This window comes from Coccinella septempunctata, chromosome X (genome assembly GCF_907165205.1).
Source record: "Coccinella septempunctata chromosome X, icCocSept1.1, whole genome shotgun sequence".
In the NCBI taxonomy this organism is placed as follows: Eukaryota; Metazoa; Arthropoda; class Insecta; order Coleoptera; family Coccinellidae; genus Coccinella; species Coccinella septempunctata.
Genome location: NC_058198.1, coordinates 22,587,401 through 22,595,540, shown reverse-complemented (window position 1 = coordinate 22,595,540; position 8,140 = coordinate 22,587,401). Strand labels below are relative to the sequence as shown.

Sequence of the window (8,140 nt, the reverse complement as noted above, 5' to 3'; positions counted from 1 at the left end):
TCACAACATGAAAATGAAAATATAATAATATTTATACAATGGTTGTGCATTACATTTTGGATTGAGAAGAGGGCTTCAGCCGTTGCTGGAGAACCTTCTCCATCCCTAAAATTTGAATGTCTGAAATATTTGATCAGCTCTGCTACATTAACTATCTTTTATGTTTGTCACTTGAAATATGCTGTACAATATCTCTTCTTTATTCAAATGCAATGGTGAATTGACCAAACATTTTTTTTCAAGGAATAGAAATTCTTTTGAAAGATCATCCACAAATTTGCTCTTTCTTTTTAAATTATCCATCTAAAATATTCTTGATGAGACTACAAGTTTCAATTCCCACCGTACTTATTGAATGCCGAGACCCCCACTATGAGATTTATCTAGTGACGTTCGCACTCGGGCATCAATTTCCAAGTTTGAAAGTACCATCTTCTTTGACTTAAGCCTTGCGACTTTCACACTCCTCTCCAGAGGAAAATTCACCTATCCCAGATATCTCAGATATCAAAAGGATTAAGCTCTGTTGGAGCCCTTTCCAGGTTTTCGGGCTCGTGGTGGTGGTCGGGTCCGGGTCCCTCCTCGTCTCGCTGCTGTAGGTTGGATTCCTGCTCCACCCGCACTTCCTGTCGGAGCAGAGGGCATTCCCCATGTACTTGCGTACAGTTCTCGCCGTTCCGAGCAGTACCGCCTTCTGCATGACTTTATAAATATTTTCGTCCAACTGAAGTTTCCTCAAGTTCTCTAGTAGTTTCTTCGGTATCAAACCTGTCGATGAAATGACAATAGGGGTGGTCTTGATATCTTTCAGCTTCCACTGTCTCCTGGTTTTTTCTCGAGATCTCTGTACTTTGAAATATTTTCAGTGTGCCTATCTAGAAGATTGTTATTATTTGGAATCGCGACGTCGATGAATAGTGCTCTGTCCTCATTCTTGTTGAGCAATATATATATAGTGGGTTAATTTCCGATCTGTGACAACAGTGCGATATCAGTAGAGCTTGTGATATTCATTTTCCTCATCCGGATGATGATTGTAATAAGGAACCTTTTTCGAACTTAGAAGTTGGTGTTTTAGTGCCAATTCTTGGTGAAGAATCTTGGCAACAGCATCATGTCTATTTTTGTACTCCGTGCCCGCGAACTTCTGACATCCCCCAGTGATGTGCTGGATAGTTTCATGTGTCGCACAGCCATAACGACAGCTATCGTCCGCCACTGAGGCATCCTTGGCGATGTACTTCATGTAATTTCTTGTTGGAATCACCTGATCCTGGATGGCGAGCATATGAAGCCCTCTGTCTCAGGAAACAAACTTCCGGAAGTCAACCACTATTTCGACGCAGATATGTCGACGTAATCATGGTTGACCTCGTTCTGGTGCCTCCCATGAAAGGTTTGCCAATCAGTTTCTGCATTTTACTTTCTGCAGAGTGTTCGACGGTTTCCAGATGGTCCTGCTGTAGCTTTAACGGTGTAGAACTATCAGCAACACAAACTACTCGATAGAGTTCTGATGCAGCAACTAAGGTCAGGAAGTATTTTCGATGTCCTTCAATTTCCTGGGACATACGGTTGGACAAATCAACAATTCCTCTACCCCCAAGATGTCGTGGCAGCTCTGTCCGTTCTATTGAGCTTTTGGGGTGATGTTTGTTGTGTTTAGTCAGCATTATCTTATTTTTCCCTGTAAGGCTGCTAAATCGATGGTGGTACAAGAGATAATACCCAATGAGTAGCTCAGCGCCGAGCAAGCGTAGGTATTACCTAATAGCTTATTTCAGATTCTTGCTCTTAATGCCAGTTCTCATTATCCTTCTCAATCTTCATCTGGCTCTGATTGATTTTTCTTTTCTGTTTTATGCCCAGATACTTGTATTTGTCTCCTTCCTTTAATGCTTCAATTTTTGCACTTTCCTTGAGTTTGAACGTACCATGTTATATTTTCCTTTTCGTTATGTTTAGCAGTCGACATTTTTCTAGTCCAAATTTCATTTTGATGTGTTCCGAGAATCCTTCCACCATTTTCAGCATCTGTTGCATTTTTTTTTCGGTAGATGCGAAGAGTTTCAAATCGTCCATGTAAAGGAGATGATTCAGTTTCATCATAGTTCTATTGCCGCTTTTGATGGCAAATCCGTAGTTCATAGAATTCAATCTAGGAGACAAGTGATTCAGGGCCATGCAGAACCACAGAGGACTCAGCGAATCTCCTTGGAAAATTCCGCGTCTTACTGGAATAGGTCCTGTTGTTATGGAGCCATCTGCTGCTTTCATTTGAAGACTAGTACGCCAGGTTGACATGGCGTTCTTCAGGAACAAACAATATTGGGATCCACCTTGTAAATATTCAAGATCGTCAAGAGCCATTCGTGAGGTATGGAATCGAATGCTTTCTTGTAGTCTATTGACGCAGCGTAAAGATTCCTTCGCTTGGAGAACGCTTGATTGCAGATAACTGACTAGATTATCAGCTGTTCTTTGCACCCTCGGCTGTCTTAGGTGCATCCTTTCTGTTGCATGGCGATGATGACATTCCTTTCGTAATGGTTGTGAATTCGAAACCTGAAGACCGGATGCCATTGAATCCGAGTCGAAACTTTCCCACAACCTGAACCCTGCTCAATTTAGAACTATTGTATGTTCTGAAAGTAATTATTCATCTCACTGAATTATCGGTTAAGAGTCCTCATAAAGGAGTTGGTAGTTACAAATGTAAATGATCCCACCAAGTGTGCATTTCACATGAGATATTTTCTCGCCAGTTGAACCTGTTGCTGTATAGCTACGTGAAAACATACATGTAAAGTATATGTAATTGTTGCTGTTCTAAGGGTGGGATTTCTCGCAGCTCTTTTTCCCTCTCTCCACTGCGCCCTAAAGCCATGACATTGGAAGTCGTTTCCATGCAATGAAACCCGAAATAAACGTTTTCTTGTTTGGGTTCGAATGTGTTGTTTGCTTCTGAATCCCCAACCTCTCGTCAATTTTTCAATTCGTACTTTGGGTTACCTACCCTAATAGCACACAATGTCCATGGGACGTACAATTCATGTCCATTTAACGTCGGAAAGTCCATGGACTTGATTTGTATGTCCTTTGGACTTCCGTTTCCGGACAGTTTTAGGACGTCCACGATATATATCCATTGTTAGTCCGATTTATGTACAATATCCGTATCGGATATCCATTGGATGACCGTGATGGACATAATACGGACTATATGAAATATATCCGTATCATATGGTTCCAAAATAGTCCCTGACCGACTTAATACAGGCAATGTCAAAAATATGTCCTTACTGGATATCCATTAGGTGTCCGTGATGAACATAGTACGGATCATATAACTTATACATATATATTACATGGTCCGTATAACGTGCATCACGTACACCTAGTGGATATCCAGTAGGGACATCTTTTGAATGTCCTCACCGGACATTCACTAGGAGTCCGTAATGGACGTAATATGGACCAAATAACATGTATATATTACATGGTCCGTATAACGTCCATGACGGACACCTATTGGATATCTGGTAGGGACATCTTTTGAATGTCCTCACCAGATATTCACTAGGAGTCCGTAATGGACGTAATATGGACCAAATAACATGTATATATTACATGGTCTGTATAACGTCCATGACGGACACCTATTCGATATCCGGTAGGGACATCTTTTGAATGTCCATACTGGATATTCACTAGGAGTCCGTAAGGGACGTAATATGGACCAAATAACATGTATAAGTTATATGGTCCGTATAACGTCCATCACGGACACCTAGTGGATATCCGGTAGGGACATCTTTTGAATGTCCATACCGGATATTCACTAGGAGTCCGTAATATGGACCAAATAATACATACATGTATATCAATGAACACCAAAATTTAATATTATTTTTCACTAAACTCCATTTTTCCGCTTTGTAGTATATGAATATCTTATGAATATTATATTATGTATAACGTTATGATGAACGAAGACTTAATACTTGAGTAATTACTATTATAAAATAATCTATATTTGAGTTTCAAGACTTCAGTTTTTATTATATGGTATTTCTGTATTAATCGACTACTATTCCATAAATCAGTTAACAATATGATGAATATGTTCCTACAAGTAGGTATATCGTATGGTCTCGGTAGCTAGGACGGTTGCAGCGAAGACTCAGTAATGCGATGTCCCCACGTACTCGCGAAATCGAATCCGGGCCATGTGTAAAAACTTTCTAGTAAGTACGGCTGGAAATGAGAATAACACAGAAAATACCATCTGCGTCTGAGTGTAAGACATTGGGTTCTAGGACATTAAAATTCTAATAGATAGGATAGCCAACGTCTTGGTAAATTTTTGTACCATTGAGATAGCTAATGACTGTTCTATTTTTGAGCTTATTGTATTTTGACCTGCCATGTAATATATTTTGATGGTCCATACGGAAACTGAACTTACTGAAGGACATGTTGAATAAATGAAAGTTTTACACCCTTTCTCGAAACTAATACAATTAAACACACTAAAATCGTTTATAAATACAACATATTCGTAAGTCGTAAGAAAGTATTCAAATTATTTTCAAATATCAATTGACAATGCTCTGTCAAAGTCTAAACAGCGCTACCTACAGTGGGAAAAACGAGAGTGATCCTATATCCCCACGAAATTAAAAACAAAATCGAATCAGTGAATACACCAGAATTTTAGACATCTTAGGTGTAGGTACGCCTCTGGCTGCTATCCCTACTTCTGGTTATTTTCAGCTATACTCTATAGGACGCATAGTAAAGAAAAAGAAGAAAAAGTACTTCACGCTGCTGTGGTTAAGTTAGATTAGGTTATTTGTGTTGGTTTTGGTTAGTTTAGGTTATAATAATCTTTGGGCTATGAATGTTATGTTTGTCGTTTTGAGATTATGAAATAAGACAATTATTACGTTTTACTGTTAGTTTATGATTTGTGTGAAATTTGAAGTGATAAGTTTTTTTCAGAATTTTGACTTATAAATGATTGCTGGGTTACGACTTCTGTTTGGAATTGAACGAGGAATGAATTATTGCAGACACCAAAGACAGGGAAGTTTTCCCTGAAGACAGCTCCTGAAGTGAGTATTTCAGCTTATACAATGAATAACCAAATACTATTTGCCAAAATAAGTATGTATGTATGACAAAAATTGAGAATGGAAGTGACATTGTTGCATCAGATAAATAATGCACATTATATCTTCATCTTCAGAATTATACTGATTAAATGAATAATCACATTTTTCTTCTAGAGAAAAATTGATGTTGTAGTATGGGACTGAGGATGGCACATTTCGAAATTATTTGGTATTTGTGTGCCTCAGACACAGCCTATTTCTGTTTCTGTGAGGTTGGTCTAGTGATATATCTTTACTTTATATCTGGAACTTAGCAAGGGATGATGAATTCGCATTTTTAGTGATTTTTGGAAGATAGAGAGGTTTGCTTAGGAAGGCTTCTTGTTCGTTGAAACATTTCTCGTCTGTAGTTTCAAAATTGCAGCCCTTTGGTGTGGTAATTAAGAAAATTCTTTTTAGAGCAGTAATGTAAGTCCTTCTACAGACCATGCAAATTCATATTCCAGAAGGAGAGACTGCTATGACTCTAGCATTATCAATTTGTCGAATGAAATTCTTCTCAATTTGAACTGGATGATATTGGCATGAATGAGGGAATTTCTTCAGTTGGTAAAATCAATCTTTCACTTTGGACCCATCAACTAATTTATCATTTTGGCAATAATATGTTGAGTGCATATTAACACAAGATGAAGAGGTGTAGTGATACTGTCTAATAATTATTACTTGTCGGGATCGAGTGTGATGTTGGTGGTAAAAATGTTGACACTGTTTTAATACTTCAACATGATCAACAAGAATGCTCTATTTATCCTAATCCAGTTCTACTAACAAATGTCATATTGTTGAGCGTGTTGTTAAGGAAGTTGTATTGGGTTAATGTAGTCTATTGACTTTGATCAATAGCCGTGGATTGAAGAATGTGCGATATTGGCTAAGGAATATAATTGTTGCAGTTCATTGTGTTGCCTATTCTTGAATTAGGAAAATTTATGAAATATGACTTGACTAATCCATTACACGAGAACAAATGATAAAATGGGAGAAGCGGGGGGAGAAGGTTTCAAGATGAACACTAGGGAAATGAAGAATAATCGCTATTCTGAATTCAACAAAATATGCATCAACTTGGATTAATTCATAATACTTATGATATTCTTTCTTATCCATGAAAAGTGAATTATTTTCAGAATAATTCTTGGCAGTTTTAGTTATAATTGATCTTCACTCAGAAAATTTGACAATGTTGTGATGCAATGTTCCTAGTTTCCAAAAACTTATGGCGTTTTCAATTTCATCAATTAATTCAATAATAATACTGTGAGAAGTTAGTTTGTTATCTGTATATGATAATAAAAATTGTCACTGAGATAGCTGAACCTTTCAGAAATTCCTTCGAACTGGGAAGCAATTGTTTTTTGATAATGCTCCAGGACTGACATGGTTTTATTGAAATTTTTTAGTATTTCTCTTGTAAAGCCCGTTTGTAACAGCCGAATATTCTCTGGGATTTTGGCAAGCAATTATTTTGTATGCAACTTAACAGTGAATTCTTTCAAAAGTGTGTATGTTACTGTAAAGAATTCACGGCGCATGAACTCACGAGTAAACTCTCTTGAAAATTTTCGTCTGTTGCAAACGAGCTTTAGAGCTATGTCTGAATCAAATTGGTCATTATTTTTTGCTGATTGTCCTGAAGCTGTCTCCATGCCGATTCGTTACAGCTTTTCAAAATTACTAGCGTCTGTGGATAATAATAATAATAATAATCTTTATTTCAAATCTTATGCTACATCAATAAATCATTGCAAACATTCAGAAATGAAATTGTGTCAAGCTCGAAGAAATGTTTAGCAGCATCCTGTATATCTTCTTTTTGTATATTTTGATATCCTTCTCAGTCTGGATCTCCACTGGGCAGTGGTTGAAATATTTTATGGATTGGTATTGTTCCTTTATAGAGAAGCCCCTTATTTCTTCTTTGAACTTGAAATAAAATCTGATTATTTCTGGCACTGCCTTTATATTGCTTGGCCACCCATTTTTTATTTGCAATTTGAGAGCGCCAATTTCAGCGTCCTCCTGACCGAGTTGTACAATCTCCTTGACTTTTTCTTCAGTTGCGTTCAAAGATTCCTCGATCAAACAGACTTGAGCCTCCAAGTCAAGATCTATATTTTCGTCGAAAATCTGCCTTTCATATGCTCGAGAAAGTGCATCAGCAACCACTAAATATTTTCCAGGCTTATAGACTAATTCAAAGTCATATTTTTTCAACTGCTCAGCATTCTTTGTAACCTGCCTGGACAAGAGCTTATAGGCTTCTTAATAATTTGTATGGTCAGTTTCGACCTTGAAATGAAGAGCAAAAACATACTGATGGAACCTGGTACAACCAAACCAAACTGCCAGCAACTCTTTTTCTATTTGGGCATACTTCTTCTGAGCTTCAGTTGAAGCTCGAGAAGCATGCGCACAAGGTAAATTGTTCTGCATCAGTGATGCACCCATTCCTTCCCCAGATGCATCAACAGATATCACCATTGGCTCCCTCGGATTGAAATATCTCAGACATGGAGCCTGACTTATTAATTCTTTCAATTCATTGAAGCATCTATTCTGTTTTTCGTTCCATTCAAACATGATGTCCTTTTTCAGTAAGGCTCTTAGATCAGCTGTTTTCTCTGATAAGTTTTCAACAAATCTGCCGACATATGTAACAAGTCCCAAAAATCTCTGGACATCTTTTTTATCCTTAGGAGTTGGCAAATTTTTGATTGCCTCCGTTTTTGAGGTATCAGGTGTTATACCTCCAGCAGATAAAACATGACCTATATATTTGACCTCACTGAGACCCAACCTGCACTTCTCCAGATTGAATCGGATTATTATACGGTTGTGAAATTAGCATCCCTACTCAATTTCATATCAAAACTTTTTTCCCAAAAACAATAGGATCATCAAGATCCTTTTTACCCATTACCCATGGCATCGTCGACATTTAGCGACATCTGCAGGGAATC

The 8,140-nt window shown here is 37.7% G+C and overlaps 1 long non-coding RNA gene across 2 annotated transcripts; it reads left to right on the top strand.

Moving 5' to 3' along the window:
* The first annotated feature begins 4,789 nt into the window (after positions 1 to 4,789).
* Positions 4,790 to 6,717, top strand: LOC123322002. Of its 2 annotated transcripts, XR_006539017.1 has the most exons (3): positions 4,790 to 5,117; positions 5,292 to 5,389; positions 5,459 to 6,717. It is a non-coding gene; the product is annotated as an uncharacterized LOC123322002 (long non-coding RNA). The 2 variants fall into 2 exon arrangements; XR_006539016.1 differs by having other exon boundaries at positions 5,292 to 6,717.
* The last annotated feature ends 1,423 nt before the right edge of the window (positions 6,718 to 8,140 follow it).